Source organism: Wasmannia auropunctata, unplaced genomic scaffold, assembly GCF_000956235.1.
Source record: "Wasmannia auropunctata unplaced genomic scaffold, wasmannia.A_1.0 LD335244.1, whole genome shotgun sequence".
In the NCBI taxonomy this organism is placed as follows: domain Eukaryota; kingdom Metazoa; phylum Arthropoda; class Insecta; order Hymenoptera; family Formicidae; genus Wasmannia; species Wasmannia auropunctata.
In genome coordinates, this window is record NW_012027646.1 from 862,691 (window position 1) to 887,481 (window position 24,791).

Below are 24,791 nucleotides of genomic sequence, written 5' to 3' on the forward strand. Positions count from 1 at the left end.
GTGTTACTTAAAAAATTTTACAGACCAATTTTTTGAAAACACAACTATGACATTATTAAAACATCAATCTTTAAATTGCAAACAATCAAATTTCTGATTGTTAAATCTTAAAATATTTTACATCCTAAATGCATAAATAAATTTACAAACTATAAAAATTGTCTAATTTTTAGAAATTTGACCTTCTTTTGCTTCAATTCTCCTAATTGACTTGTATAATTTGGATAACTAAGAAAGTTCTCATAAAGATGATTCACACGAATAATACGACAAAATATGCATCAAATGTGCATCAATATGCGTCAAATAGGACGGTCATGTCTGAGAAATTAATGCGGGGCGTAATTCACTTTTATTTGACATCGGGACAGTTTGAAACACTTTTTCCAATACTGTTTTTACGGAGATCCTCTGCGCAATCCAATTTGCCCGGTTGACAGAATAGCAATTTGGCGTGATATATCTATTTCATAATATTCACGACACGGTTTTTCCGCGGCTGCGATAATTTAGTTTTGCACCGTTGGACTACAAAAAAGCCATCTCCGGTTGGCGAATAAAGCGCACGACCATGGAATACAACAATGGCTGCGTCGCACAATGAAAACTGCCGTTGTTCCCTTTGCTTCCTCCCCAAAACGTTCGACTTACAAGAAACTCTGGACTACAATTGCTTTCTATATTTTAAAATCGTCGCATACTCGCTAAATAAACGACGCGTATACAAATCTGAAATGTTGTGTAAAATTAAAAACACTGATTTTATCTACATATATAGATTTGTGCTCTTATGTCATAATATCGAAATTAATATAAGATTGAAAACATGCTTTTTTACGTTCTAAACTAGCAAGTCACTTTTATAATCGTGATATAGGTAGGATGCACTTTGCAGGCACTTATAGTAGCGCTTTATTCGAGGACATCGCGTAGAATTAACTGCATGGAGAAATCTTATTAAAATCTATATAGGAAGCGTGCGTGAACTCGCCGGCACTTCCGGCGTCACCAGAAAATGGCGAGTGTGGATAACCATAGGTGTTTTAATTGAATTACAGTAAGTGGGACGGCATTACGCAGTCATGTGCGACTCGTCGCGCTAATGGAGACCACGAGCTTAGAGTGACCCTAGAGAATAATGATGGGCAAGCGCCGCTCTTGGCGATTATTGATAGGATATAAACCATTTCATCTCCAAAACAAGTAAGTGTACTTAAAAATGCATTTGTCGAATACTAAAAAATTATTTTAAAATGGAAAAAATTTTATAGTGTGTTTTTATCATTTAACTTTTATGACTCAGATATTTATTATTAATTTTCCATAAAAAATTGTAAGTATCAAAAATACAAATTATAATGAATTCATCCAATTGCGCGAATAACTTGTTTAAATCAATTTACTTTCAAGATTGCCTCTTCAAAAGTATTTTAGAAAATTATTTCTCAAAGTTTCACATAAACTCACCCAAATATATATGTATATATACGCATAAACACACACACATTCATTATTTAAATAGACTTTTCATACTTTAATTTCGTAAACATTAAGAAAGAAATAATTTTGTATTTTTTCTCTTCAGTTCGCAAAGTTAATTTATGAATATTTTCAGTTACGATATTAAAGGCACTCTCTTTAGATTACAAGTAAGTTGTCAAAGAGGAACAGCGAAAACCTTTGAACTTCTTTCTTCACGAGTAGACGCGATTTGATACGAACGGACAGAAGCGAGTAACGAGCGCATTGACAAAATATTTACTCTTGCCCTGGCGACGACGGAACGAAGAGAGGTGCGCGAAAAAAAGCATCCCGATGCTCCGCTCGTATTTCAACGTAAACCGCCAGCACGTTTGATACGCAAATTCGCGTACTTTCAAATGCTCGGCGTATCGATCGGCGTCCTATCGAACTCCTTTGAGGGCGAACGGGGGTAAACGTCGGAAACTTTACGGGAATACGTTACTCCTCTTTTCCTCGCGCAAGCTTCCGCCGATAAAACCGGCTTACGCTAAACATTTCCGTTGAGGAATCATTTCGTTCTACCGCCCTTTTTACGATCACGAGAGAGAGAGAGAGAGAGAGAGAGTGAGGGGGGGACGGAAGGGGGAGGTAAGAGAGAGAGAGAGATTGAAATCGCGATCGATAACATGGAAGCTGCGTCAATGTCGATGAATCGTTACAAAAAAATAAATTGATGCGGAGAGATTGGTACGCACACACACAATAATTTATAGTTAAAAATTATTAATATCAGAAAAACTACAAATATAAACTTTGCTTTAAATAAATACTAAACATAACTACACTACTTTATAATAATTCCGTATAATTCCAAAAGCATCATGTAAATAAAAAATATTTCATTGATTTAATAATTTCCAAATGTTTATAATTGTCTTATTAATTCCTAAACAGTATTCAATATTTTTTAAACATGTTTAATAATTTATTTGCATCTAAATTTTGTGAAATTTTCAAGGAATTCCAGTTATTCAACCTCTCTAGCAGCTAAAGTATCAGTTTACAATTTATACTAACTCACTGAAACTATTCAAAACCAGCACCAAAAATATATATGCCAAAACATTATGTAAAATATAAGTAACTCAATAGTTCTCATCTCTATTATTATAATATTTTAAATATAATTATTAAATTAAATTGATAAGTTCTTTATCTCTTACTCTTTAGCTTAAAGTAAGTTTTTTAACTAAATTTTTATAATTGATATCTGTCTTCTTCCTTGGACAATTCACTATCTTTCTTATCCAACTCTAGGGGCAATACAATGTTCGATAAAAAATCGATGAACAATCTCTGTTGAAACTCATCCCATGGGTCGCACAAGCCACATGGTCGTCACGACATCGATTACATTTCCTGGCAAACAGTTCTCGCCGCAATAACGTCGTCTTTCGAAAACTCGCGTTAGCATTTCCGATCGAGTTTCCGCGCCAGATGTCAAAGGAAGGTAGCGTGCCATTCTATATCCCCGTTTTCCCTCTCTCCCAATCTCAGGGGAAGTCAATTGGAATCGGTCCCGGGGGTGCACGTGGCATCGGGTTAGCATTTCGAAGATAATTAGGCACGCCAGCTAATAACGGAACGCGAGTGAGCGTGGAAAACAATACCAGATGTCGTCGTGTTTATGGAAATTCATGTTAGGTCGGATGGCGCGTTAGGGTCGAGATAACGCTTGCAAATCGCATTACATCGAGCCCTACACCAGTCATCCCGTGCACGCTCGTATATGTATGTATGCTCGTATATATACACACAGTATCTGTTATAGGTGTGACCTCACGAGCGCCAGAGCGTTGTAACTAACCTATATTATGTCATCGGCAATACGCGTACAGATTCACGACAATACGCTGAAGAAATAAATGAATATATATAGATAGGGGATTTTGCTAATTTCATCAAATTAGCAACAAATTATCTAGCAATAAGAACGCAAACTATAATTGAAAAAATTGTTTAATCTATAAAAAATTTGTTCATCTATAATTTTATAAATGTAGTAAGTATTTTTAATTTTTTATTCACTTACTTATAAATCTAATAATAAATTTGTACTGAATGTATGGAAAAGATCTAATAACTGATAACGTCTTATACATCTCGTAATTTACATTGCGAGATTGATTTACACATGAATTCATGCCAATTAATGTAGACAATTTGTAGATAGATTATATAGTGTAAAGGCACATATAGGTTGTTCTATAATTTAACTACTCTAGTGTAAAACTACTCTATAAATTCAAATACCTTTACATCCACAATACAAATAATAATTCAAGAGTTATGTATTGCAATAATAAAGTTAGTAAAATCAATAAATGAAAATGTAAATTTAATATAGATACATTTGTCTTTCTTAACAATAAAATTATTCTGAAAAAAAATAAAATTCCTCTCAAGAATCATAATAAATGTAATTAGTAAAATATTATTTTTTTTAACTATTAAAACTATTTTTTTCTTTCTTTTTTCCTTTGTTTAAATTTTTTTTCATTCTGACATTTAAAGTCGAATAGCAAAGTAATTTTATCGTAATGTCTCTGCATTAATAGTTCCATTCGTGTTCGTACAAAATAAGCAACGAAAAGTGAACACCTAAATAGAATACGATCTCGAAGAACAGGTTGCTCACCTTTAAAACGTAAGCCGGCACGAAATGCACTCACGCAAAGTCCAACGATCTCTCTCTCTCTCTCTCTCTCTCTCTCTCTCTCTCTCTCTCTCTCTCTCCATGGGGTGTCTCCTTGAATAATAATCGTAGGTGACGACTGGTGTAACAGTTCTATATATGCGGACAATCTCGACGGGGTTCTATGGACTTGACAACGACTAACCATGATCGCGCGCGCAACCGAGGAAGGTTTACTATGTAAACAGGACGCCGACGCTGACATGGTGCGTCATTAGTGGTCGCGTACAAACGCGATCCTCTCGCCGGATTCCTTTCGGTCTTATTCTCGAGAAAGAGCCCGTTCCGTGGCGCAAACGAGCGCTTATTTTACGTCGGTCCGCAAGAATATGCAGAACAAAGAATGCAAATATACTTGTTTCACAAATACATCAAGAATGTAGACAAAGATGTTTTATCTAAACAAACAAACTTATGACACAAACGCTGCTAAATTTCGTACTAAAATATAACATAATTTTAATAAAGCTACAAGTTTTGTACGAATAACGTAAAATGTTCATTTGTTTTCACACACACAAAAAATGAAAGACATTAATATTCGCAATTTTTTTAAAACTTCAAGTCTATTTTGTTCTATCTTTCTGTTTTAGCAATTCTCTGCGGACAATTCTCATTGAAAGTATCACAAATCTTTTCTCGACACGTATGTAATATTAGGTTCGGTGAACAGATCGATCGGGAAGAGCGTGAGAAAGAGGAAGTTAGAGTGGGGGAGGGTCACAGAGGGTTTATATTGGAATAATTTATCGTTCGAGAGCCTTTATCAGGGACGGCCGAATTGACGTGAAAAGCAGCAACGATTTGCGGCGGTGGTTCGCCAAAGCGACCGCCTCTCCTCGCCTGCGAAATTTCGGCACGAGGGTGGTTACTGCCGGGTGTCCACTCCCTCCCCTTCCTCCCCCTCCCATCGACGTGTACCGACGTTTCGACGAATTTTCGAATTTTCCAACGAAATTCGGGCAAATTCGGCCGAACGAGCACAACGTCGGTCGGCCAAAATTTATGCGTGGTATAAATAGTTTACGGTGCGCTCTCTCTTCCCTCCCTCTCCCTCTCCCTCTTTCCAGCGCGGTTTGAGGGCGCATTTAGGTACGTCGACCGGGGATCGAGGTTCGAGGGGTGATTGGGCGTCGCTGCTGGCGCGTGCGTTTGTGTGCCGGACCCGGGTGGTGAGAGTTAGGTGGATCCAATCGTCAGTTAATTGCTTAGCCGCGCGGCCCGCAATATTGTCGGGATTGGATTATAAAGTTTTCCATTCAGAATTAATTGCACCGCGACACCTGCGCGCTGCGGGAAGAGTCGCCGTAACCTCGAGGGGGGCGGGCCTGCTCACTGCCCGCAATCTTCTCGGATAAGCCAGGAGTTTCCTTGTTCTTATAGTATGGTATTGAAACACACTTCGCCGCGAAGACGAGGAAAAAACGCAACACTCGCGTTAAATTAAACCACCTCTTCAAGAAATTGCATAACGTAGGTACTTGTTTTCGGATACAGTTAGCATTGAATTCTCTCTCTCTCTCTTTCTCTCTCTCTCGTCTCTTAAGTTTGCAGAATTTGCAGAATTCGTGCTCAATGTAGAAATTCTTTATTCATTTTCTTGAAACAAGTTTATAATTTCATTACTAATTGTATTAATTCTGGAAACACTAAGTAATTTTATTTAGATATAACACAGATGTATTCATATCTCGTGCATAGTGAGTTTATCATAAGATACTATATTACATTGATCGATTTGTATTTCTACTATAATTTTCTTTTAGAAGTAAACGTTGCGGATAAAATCGCAGAACATTTACCATGATTATGTTTCCATTCATTTTTCCGTTGGTAAGAAAACTCCGAGGAAGCAAACGTACAAACCGTGTAACGTGTACATTTTTTTATCTGTTTATACGCAACACACAATAAAGGCGTCTCTGCTTGGCGAATGAGAGTTTTTAAACATTCTTTCGCTTTATCCCGCACCCGCTTATACGCAGCCTATCGTGAAATAGATTGAAGTCACCGAGGCGTGCTAGGTACGTACGCAAGCGTATACACTTCTCTACCCATTTGCGTGTGCATACATGCACGCACAAAGCGAGGAATATGCGAGTCGTATCATGGTGGGTCGGTGAGAAAATTGCGCTTGTTCGTTTCGCTCCAGACTGTCTCACCCTTTATCCCCACCCTCTTCCATTCTACATTTTCCCCTATCCACTAATCTTTTTCTACCTGCTCTCCCATCTTTCTTTCTACTTCCCGACATCCCCCCTCCTCTCTCTCTCTCTCTCTCTCTCTCTCTCTCTCTCTCTCTCTCTCTCTCTCTCTCTCTATCTATCTATCTATCTATCTATCTATCTATCTACATGATCTCATCCTATACCCTCCATACAAACTTCACTGATTGTCCCTATCGGTGATCGAAGATATAAATCTAGAATATTTTACGATAATAAGAACGAGAATTAATTCAATGAAAATTCAGAGGAATAAAAAAAAGTTCTATAATTTAAAAATAGATCTAACCATGTCAAAAAATACAGAGATCTAAATTAGATATAATATTTAGAGAACTCAATAATGTCTTCTTGAAAATTTAAAATAGCTGTAGATAATATATCTACAGTTCCAACAAGGACACAGCCTGTTCGCCCTCGTTTAACAAATCACGCGACTGTTCGAGCACGACGACGAATCGTTAATCATTACGCGTGACTTTCACGTTTCCATTTGTCACCAGCAAACATCCGTTTTTCCTTTTTCAATCGTCGAACCGCCTCATCCCCTTCCCTTCGCCCGTCAGCTGGCGATTATTAACTCGTTATTCGTACTGCAATGCCGCACGGTACATTCATACTACTGCTCGCGCGTCGTGTACGAAGAATCGCCAAAATGTTACATCGTAGATTCCGATAAATCCTATTCTCGCTTCGCTACGGATGATTCCATTGTTTTCGCGAACGGAAAATGAATCAGTAGAGAAATACATTGTCATCTCGCTTTGTTTGCGAATATAATGTCAGAATTGCGAGGTTTTATTCTTTCAATAGATCGAGATCCGGAAGTAATTTCGAAAACTTCAGCAATACAAGATGAGATATAAATAAAAAACCTATTCATTCCTTCCTCTACTTTGCTTTACAACACATTCAAAGATTCTAAATTGTTTTAAAAACCGTTATTTTCAAATACATCAAAGATTTGATCTATATTAGATAATAATATAAAAGTATCAAAGTTTTAAAACTATACGTGACAAGTATGCACAGTTAAAGAGTTTAATTAAATATTTTATGGCCAAGACTTATAATTTTGCAATAAAAGATTTTAAAGAATTTTTGATTTGTTAAAATTTTCTGGATTAAATGTACTAGTCAACTGCACTGTTGTTATACATAATTATTTTCTGTAAAAAAATTAATAGTTATATTTTTATAATGTAATATTTTAAGAATTAATGACTTTAATTATAACATTCACAATCTTCTTTAATGCTTTAAAAAATAAGAATCCATAAAGCAGTTAGCAGCGCGGTTACGTCGTTGATATAATACCTCCGTCTTTTAACTGTCGACTAAGGGTACATCACTGTGAGATTACACAGGTTCCCTTAATTACGTAGAAAGACGTTTGCCGGTTTCATTAAACGTGATTATTTATAGATACATTCTGTCCACAAGAATAAACATTTAGAGAAAGAACAAAATCCAATATATTTTTATAGAAGTAAACCTAGAAAAGTAATATGTATAATACTTTATATAATTTATTATAAAAGATATATATATATATATATATATATAATAGTATATATGTTGAAATAAAATACAATAAATATCACCTTTTCATACACAAAAGAAATTTTGTTGAAAACAACATAACAAGCTTGAATAAAGTCTGATCAATGTAGGCTGCAATTTCAGATTTATTATTCTCGCAGATAAACGAAAAACAATATCTCATTTTGATATTGTTGCGAAAAGATTAATTAAGATAGCACTTGTGAGGTTACAGAGTTCTTTTCGGTTGAAAAACTATCGTCGTCATTTTTCTAACAACTCCAAACGAATTAACGCGTCAGATCCTTATTCGCTCGTTGTACTTTCTCAGCTTGAAGTACCGTAAAGACGATCCATCATTTCTCAGCTTTACAGGACGTGAGCACAGGTGTACAGGTACAGCAAAATTCTGTAGAAGCAGGCCACACGTGTCCAGGAAGCGGAAGAGTTTCTCAAGGATCCTCAGGAATCCATCTCGGAAGCCTTGAAGCACTCGTTTCGTTTCTGCCATGCTCAGTGTCGCACAGTCTGCAGATGTATCTAGTGATATAACCATGCAGTTACGTCTGACTCGATGGAAATGTCGATACTTTTATATGCAATATTGAATGCTTCAGTTGCACTTGCATTAGTAAATATCGTAAAAAATAACAAGTTTCGATAAATATTCAAAGTTAATAATATCAATAAATATCATCTGCTTATTAATATTATATAATGTACGTACATATATAATTATTAACCTTCAAATTTTAATTTTTCCCAAGTTTTACATAGCAAATTATATAGGTACGACAAATACTATTTTCGGTGTATCACATACAATATCAAATAAATCTTATTTTCTTCTCAATCTCAAATCCGCTTGTCTGCTTATTTCCGCTTGTCGAATGAACCTGAAGATGGAAATCGCTTCTTGCTACTAGAAGCTGGCTGCGCATCCCTAAACTGCGCAACAAACGCGTCAACTTTTATCCTTCGACGATTCATCGTTAGCAAGAAGTCGAACGTAGTTTCCTGTTGCTCTTCGAGTTCCGCGCGCACATCATTAATCTTCTTTCCCCTTTCGTGCCTCACATGTGCTAAAGGGACATGTGAATCGATCCACATGTTCAATACACTGGCTCGCACACGGTCGATTGACACAGTTAATTCACAATATAGGGAGAGCTGGCAGCAACAACATCAACCAATATCAAGTTATGTGCAACACATATACATATAACACACATATGTGACAAGAGTAACGTATTGTTGCTTAATATTTCGTTGAATTTGCGAGTATTCGTTCTAAAATAAATTTTGTTGTGTTAAGAGTATCGATGTGGCAACATTATCTCCATTATTTGATTGGTGTATGCGATTAATTAATATTTCACTAACTATAATACGTGTACTATCAATGCTAGTTAATTTAATTAACATAGGTAGTATATTGCTTGATAAATTTCAGATATTATGAGCGACTCGCAAATGCTTTGTCTATTATTGACTTTACGATATAGCAAATCATAATTTTGCTTGCGTGACACGCATACGAGAAAGAAAATCTTCGAGCGCTTGCATAATTATTCCATCTATTAGGCCGCATGTTTGGATTATCATGTAAATAACAATTCAGCGAGTTAGGAAATGGTGGACGGACAGGGAAGGAATTGCAGGGCTTTGCTAAAACAGGTTACTTGAGGGGATGGCGAAAGGACTTTTTTATTGCTATGGAAATAAGGCCAACTTCAATCTCACACCGACACACTGCAAACTCGATTTTTACTCCTACACTTCGAGATAGTTTCGCCTTCTCTTTCTATAATTTCAAGGGAATATTTATATATTTTTTAACTACGATTCTCGAATATTTGAAGGGTGATAATTAAATAAATTCGTAATAACGTAAAAAAACTGAAAATATCTTTTTTTAGAATACGACAAATTTCTTACCGATGTTAAATCTACAATAAAATAAAGAATCACATTGTTTTTATGTTTTATCTATTTTTATTGTTTTTGTTGGTTTTTAACCAATGTAGACGTGTATACCTACAAACAAAAAAATACCCAGAAGTGATGGTCAGGTCAAATTCAAAATTTTTATCACACAGTTTATCACAGTACAGTCTGTTCACTAAGGGTTATTCTATTATATGTTATCCACATTAATATATATTCTCTTTTGCTTGCTTACATATATACGTTATATCTAATATAACGCTCCAATTAATATAATTTAGATTAAAAATAAATCCTAGAATATATCTATGCATCCCATTGTGACGGTAGATCTTAGCGAATCGAAGTTTTGAGAAATTTTAGAAGTATCTATATATATTTGAAATGCTAATATGTAAAGTTAGGTAAAACATGTTTAATAATCGTTTAATTGCTGTATCGCATTTCACGGGCGTTTTGCGAGATTCGTCTAGGATCGTGCTTTTATTTCCCTCTTGTGCTTACAGCCGGCAGCAAACGTACAGCATCACCTTAGAAATTAGCAGTGTACAAACTTTTTACAGTTGTAGAAGAAATAGTTTCCCATGTTCTCTCTCTAGTGTGCCTATACACATAAACGTGCGTCCATCTTCTCATTCCTACATGCCCCTAGGTCTTTAGATGGATATATCGAGGAATATGAACTTTCAAACTTTTCGATGATACGCGATGTCTGTCGAATTCGCACAAACTTTAGTCGTCTCTAATGTCATCTATTTCAGTCTACGAAATTACACTAGCACATCCAGCACACTCTATCGTTTGTTCTCTATTTTTCTGCTGTGCGTTTTCTTTTTTACTTATAACTATTCTTCACTTTATTTTCATTTTATTTTATGTATAGCGATAAAATCAGCAATACGATATAATCTAACAAATGAAAACTTGTGTCATTGACGTCGTAATGTAATACTCTTATTTATAATTGTTTAATCTATAATTTAGATATTTATTTTATAATATTGTAGAAAAATTTATAAAATAACACAAATAAAAATTTGAATATATTAATTTTATGTTGGAAAAAAATTAGAAAACACAAATAATTTATTGTAAAACAGTAAAAAAGCAAGAAATGTGACTTTTTTATGACAATTGATGATTACGTAAAATCAAACACTGAAGTAAGATATATAAAATCAAAATTCTTGATAGAATAATTAAATAATAACATAAATTCATAAAAATAAAAAATGCTTGTACGCAATCAAGTTTGAACTAATAAGTAATTGATTAGTGAATAAATCTTAGATCTGTTCAACAAAAGTTTATTTAAATTTCTTATATAAACATAAATTATAAAACTAGGAATATCGATTCCATTGCTACGTATCGCCTTTTCTTGTTTCTCCCTCAGTTAGAGAAGAACATCGTCGAATAAAACACGATTGGGCTTTTCGCACACCGGTGCAGTGCGAGCGAATGCGAGCGAACGGTCGACATTAATGGGGCGGACACGAAATGGGAAAACTCGGTGCAGTGAAATTTTCGCGCGGGTTGTTTGCTACTGACTAGCATCCAACCCCGTCTTTCTTCACCCCCTCGTGTACCGTCATCGCTTGTCACTCTTCTTTTTTCTCGTTTGCTATTTTCGTTACTCCCTGATGCAACCCGATTTTCTAAATCCTTTCGTTGCTCACAAGTGAAACCACTTGCGAGATTGTAATATGTTTTAAGGATATTAATTTTAACTTTTTTTAATACCAAATAACAACAAAAAACAAATTGGAATCGTATGCTGTTGCATATCTGTTGTAGATATTAAAATCTAACTTTCTCAATAAAATAATTACTTAAATAAAAATCTCAATTCTTCTAGTTAGCAAAATATGAATGTGTATTATAAAGGCAATTGAGAAATAGTCAAATAGTTAAATAAATGTAAGCTATAATATCTAACGAGGTTATCAGAAATCGAAAGTGAGTTAAATGAGCGTATATACTTGTATATTCCTAAAAAAACACTTTCTTCTATTCTTTCCAACACATTCCGACTTGACACAGTCCTTTTGTAACGACGATGATTAAACTGAGCAGATATAGCGTGAAATGGCGTGTACAAGTGCGCCGGATACGAAATGTTGTAATAACTCCGACATTAACGACCGCGTGTGTGTACGCAAAGGAGATTGCTCGCGCGATCCTAAGTGGCTGATACAGGCGACTTTAATACGCGTAGAAAGTAATAAACGGGCAAGTAGAGAAAACGAAATAGCGATGGAAGGTGGAGAGGCATAAAACGACCTCTCTCGTACCTTGTACAATAAATGGTCATTTTAATCCCATATAGACGAGTCCGTTATAAGTTCCTTTTTTATTTATTGGTTTGCGGCGTAAACCGCTTTGGACACTGCCATCGTTACATGTTTTACTCTTGTAATTGCACTGATACCTCAAATTTTTTTAATATCTTTCACATATATAAAAAAAGATTAAAACGATTTTATGACATAAAAAAAGTTCAATATAAATTATTCGTATTTACAATTATATCAAAAAAATTGATTTAACAATAAGATAAAAAGACTTATAATTCAAAGAATCAACATGGCATAAAACTTAAAAATTGTCCGTGTAATTAAATTTCATAAAGTTCACATGTCATAGGAAAAAGATAATTTGCACGGATTGCGCTGCCGATGATGCGTAAAAACGAGACAGGATGAGAATTAACGATGGAGAAGATGAATATTGCGGCGAGCGAACGAGACGAGCCATAACACCTCGTATATAAGCATTTAGTCTTTATATACGTAGAGAGTGAATTCAGTAACGAGCATTTTCAACAACGTTCGTCGGGGCTTAAAACATTATCCCTGCTGAGTCCACCCTTTCTCGCCCTAACTCTCTCTCTCAAAAGTCGAAAATCCTGGAGCGAATTGGTACAGCCGGTAGTTCGCAGATTTTAACGTAAAAGAATGACATGCGCTGACAGAAATATTACATTTATAGAACAACTAATTAAAAGATCAAAATCGATTACACGTTGTTTAAAACAACAATTAAAATGACTGCAAATGACAAATTTAATATTATTTTCAGTAATCAAATCAAATAATAAACATAATATTATGCGCATAAATTAAATAGTAGTTTTTCAAAATGTATATAGATATATCAATTAATCTTCTTCCAACGCGAGTATTAAATGCAAATATTACTCGGTATATGCGACATCTATCGATAAAATTTATTGAACAAAATTAACTTATAGATGACGCTGAGCCGAAAACCATCGGTGGTCAATAACGGTCACTAAAGAAATCCATAATTTAGACTTGATAATATTAAAATTCCATATTAGCTACGATAATTTACAATAGTTTTTATGAAAATTGAGATAGAATATTAAAAAAAAAACTAAAAGAAAGAAAATGAGCGCAATATCCTCAAAGAAGCAAAGAAAAGGGTATTGCGAAATGAAACTTATCGCGAGAATGGTCGTGCGTTGAAGCCTGTAATACGCTTAAAATATATATTGCGTGCTAAAAGGTTAGACCAGGTTGTAAACTATACAACTGTATATGGTGGACGTAGATTGGAATCTAGTCACACCCAGCGTCCATCCTATTCTATCTGTCGCGCACCCTTCGCGCCACCCCTTTGATTCTATCCCTGCCGATACAGGATGTACATTGTGTATACACTTCATACGATATTACGATTCGATCAGATCGCCGATTGGCCTACTGCTGGGATTCAATTGTCCGCCAGAAGCTGATATGAAGCGTTCTCAAACGCGAGTTTCTCCGAGCACCAAGCATCATTACACTTGATTCACGCTGTTCACGCTACATACTACTCTATATTGCTTCGCACGTGACATGTTTAGACAAGATTCTTTTAAACAAAATATTCTTCACCGAAATAAGCCAAAAATTTAAAAAAAATCAATAAAGCCTGATAAATTAAAAATTCTCCATTCTAATATAAAATACAACACTTTACATTGTGTGCATGAGTACCGAGGTAAAATTATGTGTAGTTGCATACAATTTTTTAGAATCAAACTAAAACTACACCCGTTGTGACCGATTCAATATTTTTCATCGATCTCGCAATTCGTTTTTGCGCTGATGGTCCAGTTTGAAGTGGCGAGTTCTATTCGTGACGCTGCGGCGTGCGATTTATTCGGTCGGACGGATCTTCGTTTGTATGTACGAGCCGCCACTGGGCCATTTGTACGAAGTAACGTTGGTTCATGGCATCCGTGATTTGGGTCGGATTGGTCGGAAGGCGAATGGTAGAGTAGACTACGGCTGTCGAACGTGCCGCTGTTAACAGTTTCCGGAGAGTTAACAAGGTTTCGGATTCGCGATGCCGCACAGGACAATAGGGCGACATTACGACCGGCCTTCTCTGGATATCTAAACCTGTCCCTATTCGACACACCGAATTCCTATTATCCTTCCAGAGAGAGATAACTTTTCTCTTCTTCTTCTTCTTCTTTTCTTTACAGTTTTCATCATGTACTTCATCCTAATGCAGCTTGGCAGCAATAATTCTATACTGTTAAGTTATATAGATGACACCGTGAGAATTGTATATATATATATTTTTTTTCTTTTATTTAAATTCTTTTCAATCTTTTAAAAATGTGATTGCTTCACAATCGCAAATTTATATAATTAAGAAATTAAGAAAGAAATAGACTCTTCTCTTAAAGATTATTCAACTAAAGTTTAACAATCAGTGTCCTTCGATTATCTCAAGGTACCTCCTATGACCTATGTCACCAAATTCCATCATCTCCCTTTCTGGTTCCTAATTATCGGTAGAACTACGTGATTCGACTGCCAGAGATCCGACTTCATTTTCAACGCCTAGCGTTCCTTTCCGACACATCTATTCGCTAAATACATAAGGCGTCAAGGAAATACGTCGGAAAAACTGTCGGTGCGAGTCCTCGCGGCGAAATTCGATGAAAATGTACTTCGCGTCGTACAAACGTGCAATATTTCACAAAGAATCGCGTCAGAAGAAAAAGCATTCTTTTCAACAAGGAATAAGAATACTTTGATATATAAAAATGATACATGTTACGATACATAGTTTCTCGATTCAATTTCATATAAATACTGCGTTTTTGATAAAAAGAAATTTTGATAAAAAGAATTCTTCTTACAAAGAATGAAGAAAATAACTTTGTAAACAACTCTTGATATTGATAACCTGTTACAAAGAATACAAGTACGTATTATAATAAGAGCATTATTCAACAAATGATCTTTTAACTCATTCATCAAACCTCCTCACAATTGTTGCTGAAATTATTCATGAAAAAAGCTCATTCCCGCCTGTAAAAAGTCTGAAATAATAATGAATCACTGTGATAACCGTATTGTTGAGCTTTATATTCATATGCGCTTCATTATTTGAATTCCTTTTATGGCTGGATCATTACTTCTAAATTTAACGAAACGAACGTATGCAAATACCGCTCGCCGCGTGCTCAGCCACGTTGCTCATGTATAGGCATGGAACTCGCGTAACAATGGGGCGTGTCTTACAGCGCGCCGCAAACTTCAACGATTATTAAGCGTGCCGCCAGACCTTTCAGGGTACGGCACTTCAACTATTCGTTACTCTGAACAAACCATGCTTGTACCATGAGGTCTTTCCAAAATGTAAAATAGCACATTTTCCTATTTGCAAAAGTGTGCAATCATTACATTAAAATTCATTGAAAGAGGTAAATTGATAATAACTAAAAGTAAATTAGACACATGTTCGTTAAAGCGATTGTTAAAGGGATGTACCTAGGATACATGATATCCGATCGAAATTGTTGATGAAAAAAAAAAGTATTAATGTGATATTGCCTCCTTCCTTTAAATAAACTGACACAAAGTAATTTTTAAAAACAGCACTACATCACTATCGATTCTATAATATAGCTGGGTACATAGGGATGCAATATTTTGTTCTATCTTTTACAGGAACTGTTACATTGCTTTATATGTCATATTAGGGGACAACACTGATGGGAAGTTATTTCCCATAAAACTGCAATTCTCTTTGACACATATTAAAGTTTATGTTATCCAATAGCTCCATTTACGCTCTGCCATACTCATAGCAGAGAATGATTCCAATCATGTTCCATAAAACATTTTTCGTAACACTTAAATCAGGATAAGAAGCAAATGTTTTAATAAAAGCCAAATTGGCTGGTAAATTTCTTGTGTAATTAAATAACGTCTCATACATATTATGTACACACATTTTTGGAAAGACTAAACGACGCAGTTATTTACGATAACGACCGACATAAGCACAACCTTAGAATATCCAAATTATCTATAAAATAAGCATGGATAAGTATAGATTTTATTTAAAATCTTGCTAGGAAATATTACAGAGAGAGAGAGAGAGATTCACGGAAACTAGGATTACATCTTGCTCCGTGCCGCATCACAAAAGAGGAATAAGTTTCCGGGCGGTGGTTCATTTGTTCTCACTCTCATCCTTGCACTCTCACTCACAGAAGCGGATACACCGTAGTGAATGCTGGAGGTCAGCACCTTAAAGACTCACCCTCATCGACAGCTTTTACGCGACGGGCGGGCGGGCAGATGAGTGGGAGCAGGAAGGCAAGCACCAGTGAGAAAAGGAGTAACTCGGTAATTGTGTTTTCCACACTGAAACACGAAGGCACGAACCAGCCACCCCATTGGCGTGCCGTAGCGTCCCATCGAGCGAGATAAAACGTTTATAGTCTCGTGCCTTGTCTCCCTTTATTTTCGCAGAATCTCGCCTCCTTCTTCCAAATTGCTTCCCTTCTCCGCACGCGTCTATCTCTTAAATATCCCACTCTCTGTATCTTACAATTCTAGCTCGATCTATATATGGAGCACATTCGAACTTTACATTGTAAAAGATACAAAGATATAATAGGCGTATATTCTACGAGTATCTTGCCAAAAATGTTTCAAAGTTACAAACGACAAGCTTGTACTTATTTCTAACAGTATCTATTATATATAGTTATATTACAGCTCAAATGGGCAAACAAAAATTAAATTTAAAAAGCGATACATATAGATTCGACATTACTAAATTAGAAAATGGCTTTTTTAAAATCAATAAAATTCAAAGCAAAAAGATTAAAATAAAGAGCTATAAGGCAAGTCAAATATATAAATGCTAAGCCATAATTATATATATATATTAAAAATATTACAGACGTTGCGACCTACATTGGGTCATCTTCAGTGCTATTACAAATTCGCCAATCTCGTAACGATGCTGTTACGTTAATGTAATAATGTATTGTAGTATAAAATTGGTTAATTTTAATAAATTTTGAGTCTACCGCAGATAGTCGTCATGAACCGACGACGTTGTATACAATTGTTCATACGCAATTCAATGTATAACTTTTTTAGTCTCGTCTATAGTTAAAATTTTTGACAGTATTGCAACACAATGTAGGCAAAATGTTAAACATTAAGATTTTACTGTTGAAATGGTTAGACTTTTTAGATTTATTATATTTCGTTTTTGTACTTATTATATCTTTCAGCCAGATTCCAAAGCTCATATCAATATCGTGTATAAATTAATATAGGATATATAATTTCCTTTCTATTCTAGCAAAATGGAAATAGTGGTTAATACGAAAGAAAATTAAATTAAAATTAGAAAAGGTCGAGAAGCGGATAGAGAGCAAAGGTAAAATAGAAAAAGCGCTGCCCCGTTTACGCTCGTTATCGGCCCGAATTGCGAATCAGCCATTTATATGTTAATTCGCACCGTTCTATCGTCTGTATCGATCGGAAATCCATCGAATACCGAGCAATGACTAACGATTGAAGAAACTAGTATCAAATATACCATTTTAATTCGTCACACGTATTCACCGCTTTAAATTCAGATGGAATTAGAGATTCACAACACTGATAGGGGAACAGATGATAGGCAAAGTTCGGATCGCGGCGACATTTGACATGTACGTCAACGCGGGAAGATCGAATTCACCGCTACATTCGGTATTCATAGAAAAATATTTTGCTGGTACGAGTGCGTCCCGCAGAAAAGCAAACGTAACATGAAGACCGATTTACAAAAAATTACAAAAAAATCTGTAAAAAGAGACAAGTCCGGTCCAGTATTCAATACAATATCTTTAAATTTTTAGATAATTGTGAACAGAGTTAAAAGTTACAGTATGACACTGAGTATAGTCACTGTAAATGTTTCAGAATATTCAATAAACGTTGAAAAAGAGTATATATTTTAAACATTAGCACGAAAATGTTGGCGTTTCACTCTTGTTGTTGAGTATATATATTCTACTATATATTTATAATCCCTATTAAAGTTTTGATTATTCTCGTTATGAAGCATAACAACGATAAAATCCAAATATTAGCTAATGCATACCTGTTACATATAAACTGTTTATGCTTTATGAAAGGACACTAGCGAAGATCTCTTGTATTTAGCTTGCTCCACTAGCCGCAGCGTCATGTAAACAGGGCTTAACCTACGAAAACAAGTGGAATCGTGATTCCTATGTCGATGCCGAAGTTCGGACAACACTCGACTTCAACGGCGAAGCACTCACCGAGGCAAGTTTTCTATGGACGGATAAACTCCGATCTCCTGAGAACGAGCATTGCGAAATGGGTTCCCGTCGGAGATTCTGTTCACTCCCCAACATTATCCGCTCCTGCAGAATTCAGGAGGAATAATGCATCGAGTTCAGCCGCAGGTTTCGGACGACGCGACGTTGAATTGCACTGTTGATACGATTTGTGGAAAGATAACGACGTATTCTTAAAAACATAAATAAAAAAAAAGGAATGAAAAATTAAATTATAAGATTTTTGTAACTAAAGAATATTCTTATTAATAATGAAATATTTAATGAAACAAATACCAATAATAATTGCCAAAATAAAATAAAAGAGAGACTATAAAGTGTAATATAATTCTTTATTATTCGAACATTTTAATCAACATAAATCACCATATACAGGTAGATTTAGACTGAGATCAACTATTTCGATTTCACTTGTTTCGAACTTGAGCCCTGCCTAACGCACACTAAAGCTTCACATTTCCTCGAGACTAGGAAATTCGCACATATTATAGTAATAAACTAAAAAGCCTGATTGTAAAATCCTATAGTAAATCCGAAATACGAAGTGCCACTGGATGTATGTACATACACTCTATTCCACGTTAATACAACTTGCGCCGATCGTTATCGAAGTTGAATGCAAATCCTTCCATAACGGGCACTCGTATACTAGCTATAATATTCCCGACCGACTTTAATGGCACACGCTCTACGCTCTTTTCTAGCAGCGAGAGAGAAGGAGAGGGCAATAAGCAAAAAGGAATGGAGGTCTCACTCGCTTTCAACGTTATATCGCAATGACCCGATATATATATATTCCCTTCTTTATCCCTGTTGCCGACATCACAGCTGCAAAGTTTTCAGACTCGAAAGTCAACTAAATAAGGAAACCACGCTAAATGAAAACACATTTTTTATTCTCAATAGCAAATGAACAGAGAACAGAAAGTTAGGAAAAAAGAAGAAGAGGACGGTGCTTGCATTTCGTCATCGTTGTTTTTCGAACGTATCTGTCTATCGATATTAAAAATCCTAACTGTAATAGAAGGAAAATTTAACGTAGAAAAAATTTTAACAAGACATGAAGTCGACGGCGTTGACATTTTTTTATCCTATTACTCTTGTTTTTCCATCATCTTTTCCATCTTCTACATAGAGAGAGAGTGGGAGGATTACGAGGAAGAAGGATGCTGGAGCAGATATCGCACGGTGTTGACAAAATATGGCATCAGCGACTTCAGGCAGTGGAATACAACGAAAAATTCCTCAAATTCGTTTTCTTCATATGTCTATATGTCGCTTCTTTTCGAAAAACTCATCCTTAAACAATTTTTCCTCTCAGGGGTGGTAAACAATATCTTATATAAATTCAAATAGCTCGGGATAAAGCTTGGGAAAAAAAATTATGCAAACATTGGAACAACAGATAATGGAAAAACGAATCTCGTTCGTTCTTCTTAATGCATTATAGAATATCTATGTAAATGTGAAATTTGATTCCACTAGGTAGAATGGATAATTAAATTTTTCTTGCTTATTTGCGCCGTCACCGAACGAATGCACGAGTAACACGCAAAAAACCTGCCTAAACACAACACTACGCGCATCCGGTCGTCCCAATCCCCGCGGGATGGCGAAGAAACCAGCGGTAACAAACGTTCGCCGTCTCTTATATAAAGTATCCACTTGCACGCTCGTTCTTCTTCCACACTTTTAAGCGATAACGAACGTTACCAGCCCTGAGGGATCGGATCGGCAGTGGGTGGTGGGAGAACAGAGTGAAAAAGAGTCTGCAAAGTACTGTCGGCAAGATAGCCCCACGTTAAACACGAAAAATACTTCTCATTAACGAATGTCAGCAATGTTGGATTGTTTTGAAAGAAGCTAGATAGTTTTTCGAAAAGAACACATTTCTATATTAATTATGAACTGATCTGCTTATTTGGATAATAATAAAAAGATTAAAACTTTATTATATACATATATATTAATGTCTAAATGTTCTTTTAGAAAAACGCATTGTGTAAATAATATAAAATATACAAAAAGGAGAGAGAGAGAGAGAGAGAGAGAAAGCAATCTGGCTTACTAACAGACTAAGCGGAAAGAGCGATTTCGCTCAGGCCGCGGCTTCGGCGGAAGGGTTAATTTCCCCGTCTTGACAGGACTACCCGGCCTCGGACCTAATAGTTTCCGCGTTACAGTCGCTGGGAACATTATAAAGGCACCGTACAACTTCGCGAGTGGATGACAACTCAATTTCAAGTTGTGCACCGACGTTGCTCGCGTGCACTTCAAACTCCGGCCGTAACGGCGTGCCATCTCAACACCGGACAGGCCGCACCGGTGTATTCAGAGGCATACGATAGCGGGTCAGCGAGTGATGAGCTAGGTTTTTGGTTTCGTCATTCGAAATGTCCCATGTGAAAAAAAGCGAAGCTGCGCTTTGAAAATGTAACAGACATAAAATTGCAAAGAAGGAAACATGAGCAATAGTTTTGAAAGGCGTGTTAATCTCTTGCTTTAGACAAGTGTCATGTTCTATGTAAGAAAAATGATTCGTATACCTAAATGTGATGCTTCAGTAAATCGAAAATTGCAAAAATCATTCGAACATCAAGTATTTCAACGCATAGATTTAAAAACTTGTGCAATACTAATATATACACTTATATCTCTCATTTATCATTTTCAAAACATTAATGTACGTAAACGTGTACAATATATATGATATATGTATATACATATCAGATATACATATATCAGATTACTATAAAATTTATGCAATTTCGAGAATTCTTTGAGATATTCTTCAATAAATTATTTCTAATATCACAATATTTTTTCCTGGATGATTAAAACTTCTCGATCCTCCATATACTTATTGAACATACATACTTTGGCCATTAGAGAACAAGAATATTTATATACAAATATTAAATATTACGTCTTGGTAAAATGTGCATTGAATCACAATAACAACTGCATATAAAGGTACCAGATCGGAACAATATTTTAATTACAACACATCCGTAAAAGAGCCAATATATTCGTTTCATAAAACTCCATTTTCCAGTCCATTGGATTTCATTCAATTACCTCACTCAGAATTGGCTCGATGATGTTTGAATTCGAATTCTGTCGCAAGTTAATAAGCCGTGTTCAATGCCATCGGGTTTCCGCGCCGCAGATTCATCCTTTGATGCTGCTTTTGCTTCGTTGGCACTTCGTTTATTTAAAAGTCCCATGTGAGCTAAACATGAAACAGTTACATAACCGCAAATGAAGTAAGCCAATAAGTTTATCGACGTAATCCAAATCATCATTCTTGTACTCTTATACAAAATTTTGTAAATACGTGAAAGGAATTCGCACAAATATGTGCAGCAACGCATTCGAAATGATTTGTGTAAAATGTTACAATCTTGTTTTAGAGGTTTTAGAGACATAGTTCATTCTTAAAACCATACAATTTTTTAATTAAATTACAAGTCTAATATTAAAATTAATTTTAAAATTATATTAATTCAAAATATTAATCTACGTATATAAAATTAAAATTGTACATTTTCTGAACAAATCGATTCGGACTCATTTAATAATGAGTAATGATTAATAAATAAAAAACGCGTACCGTATATTGCATGATTGAAAGCTCTGTTTATTGAGTTTCTATCATTAAATTGATCATAAAGTTAAGATTTTAAATTATCGCCAATTGTACAATCAGAATTTGAGATAATAGCGAAGCTGATGAGACAATAATAAAGTTAATGTTTAATTCACACGAAGACATTTTAATTCCCTCGACAAATTTAAATTCAACAGCAGCACCATCGATTTACCGTGTCATCTTTTGCACTTTAAAGTCAGACGAAATGATGGCCAGTAAAATCGGTGACGAGAAACGTCTAGTATCGACCCCCCATCTCTGCTTGTCGCGCAACCCTTGTGACCTCGGAAGACGATGTGGTGGCTATTATCCAGCTACTGCCATCACCGTTGGTCCGGCGGGAAATTTGAAAACGCCAGCGAAAATGCCGGAATAGTCCGAGCGAAGGTGCTTACGCGTCCTTGTGCGCGGAATTCGATATCGATCCCACGACAAGCACCGCCGTTGGTATTTTCCATCATCTTGAATGTCTCGAATCAAGAAGATATACGTGAAGAAAGAAGAATTGTGAGATAGGGGCAAGAAAAGCTTTAGTTTAGAATATCAAGTTATTATATATTGTTGGCTTTTGACAAATAAACAGAATACATTAAGAGTATTTAATCACATAGATAATATAATAGATATTATATATATATGATTAAACATATAAAGTAAAAATATTGAAATAATTAAAGCGAAAAAAATACAGAACAAAAGAAAACAATTGCTCTGATTAATTTTTTTATTCGTGCTCGTGAAACATTTTTGTTCATGTAAATGCTATTACAAAGGAATAATTGCACAATCGAATGTATATAAAGTCAAAATACGATCAAAACAAAATTTAAAATATTTTGTATCCTATTTTTTGCATTCAAATATTACATTGTTATATAAAATTTTTAAGTTTTTAAATTGTTTTCAATTATTAAACTTTTACATGAAATCTTTAAACATTGGATTCTTTTCTTAAAATTTGATAAATCCTCTCACTTCTATTTCCCGCTTTATATTTTCCGCTTTCAAAGATTCTCTATTGAGAAGAAGAAATGTTTGCGAATCGGGTAGAGTTCCTTCTGAAGTCGTTTCGGCTACAATGAGCCAACTCGGCAAAGTAAACACGACCCCTCTTATTTCGCTTCAATTCTTGTCACAAACTTGTAAATACACCTATGGTGCTACCGTGTACTAGCTGAAAGTGCGATGTACAGTGTCAAAAGTAAACCGTAAAAAAAAGCATGCCATGAATAACATACGCATAGCATTATGTATGAAATATTACAAGTACCTTTACACACGTTTACACGCGTTATAGCTAGATTATATTGCAAACAAATTGCCAGACACAGAAAAACTTTAATATCAATATTAATATATTATAGCAATCATTTAATTGATAATAAAGAAGAATTAAAAGTTTCAAAAATGATAAATGATTTACTCAAGACGTTACAACTCAAAAATCTCAGCGTACAGAGGCCAGGGCTGCAGAACGTTATAGTATATTTCAATTAGAAGAGAGCTAGCTAGAAATTCAGGATAAAGAATTTTAAATCTGAATGTAGACCTAAAGTCTAAAGGTTGCGAGGATCGATCGCTTTATACTTCAAATAATTCCACTCTACTATCGCACGTGCGTTTATCGCCTCTCTTTTTCTCCAGAACAGCAGGATGCACCTTATTCTTGTACAGCTCGTGTACATCCCCGCTGGCGCGATTCGATGTAGGTTCGATTTATCGCTATACGCGTTCTAATGCAGCCGAGAAGTTCGCTCGTAAATCGCCAACTTTTCAATAAGTACTTCCATTTCCCCATCACTACTATCTGAGGGTCCAAAGATCGCGGGGTTGGCAGAGGCGAACAACGGATACGATTACACGAATATCCACGTCCGTGCGGATCCATATTTCAATTTTATATACCCGAGATTCCTACGTTGTTCCGCCCTTGTTTTTAACACGGCTGGCAATCGAGATAACGCGGGCCAGAGAAAGTTGCAACACTTGCTTCACTGACTTGATAAAGAACTTTCACTACTGTATAATAGTTCACAATCTTAAATAAGAATCTTGAAAAATTTGTAAAACTAAGAATTCGTATAATGTAATAAAACATCTCATATTAGTATAAAACAAAAAAACCAAAGAGTTTAAATTGAGAGTCAATCGGTAAATCGATAAGTTATAAAAACGTCTTTACGGAGTTTGAGAAACCAAAAAATACGGTATTATTAAAAGTCTACGAATAAATATTTCTTTTCCGCGTTTTCCTTTCAGAATTGTATATGTAAAACAAAGGAGAACATTATCGCGAAACTGCAGAGTTGAAGAAATGAAAGAATATTTTAAAAGAAGAAAAATCTGTGCAGGTGGAGAGGAAAAGAGATATATTCTTTTGGCAGGCAGAAAAGGCTGCTTTATAAAATATTCACAAACACGTGGCCGTGAGTCTTTGAAGGCTGATATCAAAATAGAGAGCCAAGAGCAATGGACGAAACCTACCGCATACTCGTCCTCACCTCCCGCAAGCTTCCTTAAGCTACTTACCGACTCCCTCTCTTAAGCTGCCTACACTCT

General features: G+C 35.4%; 1 protein-coding gene and 1 long non-coding RNA gene across 11 annotated transcripts in view; both read right to left on the reverse strand.

The window, feature by feature from the left end:
• LOC105457403 (beta-1-syntrophin) overlaps positions 1-24,791 on the reverse strand; it is a 193,917-nt gene that overhangs the window by 39,935 nt on the left and 129,191 nt on the right. The gene's annotated exons all lie outside the window — the stretch shown is intronic.
• LOC105457405 lies at positions 8,115-9,021 on the reverse strand. Its single transcript, XR_975395.1, has 2 exons — positions 8,810-9,021; positions 8,115-8,526 (listed from the first exon to the last, which is right to left on the reverse strand). It is a non-coding gene; the product is annotated as an uncharacterized LOC105457405 (long non-coding RNA).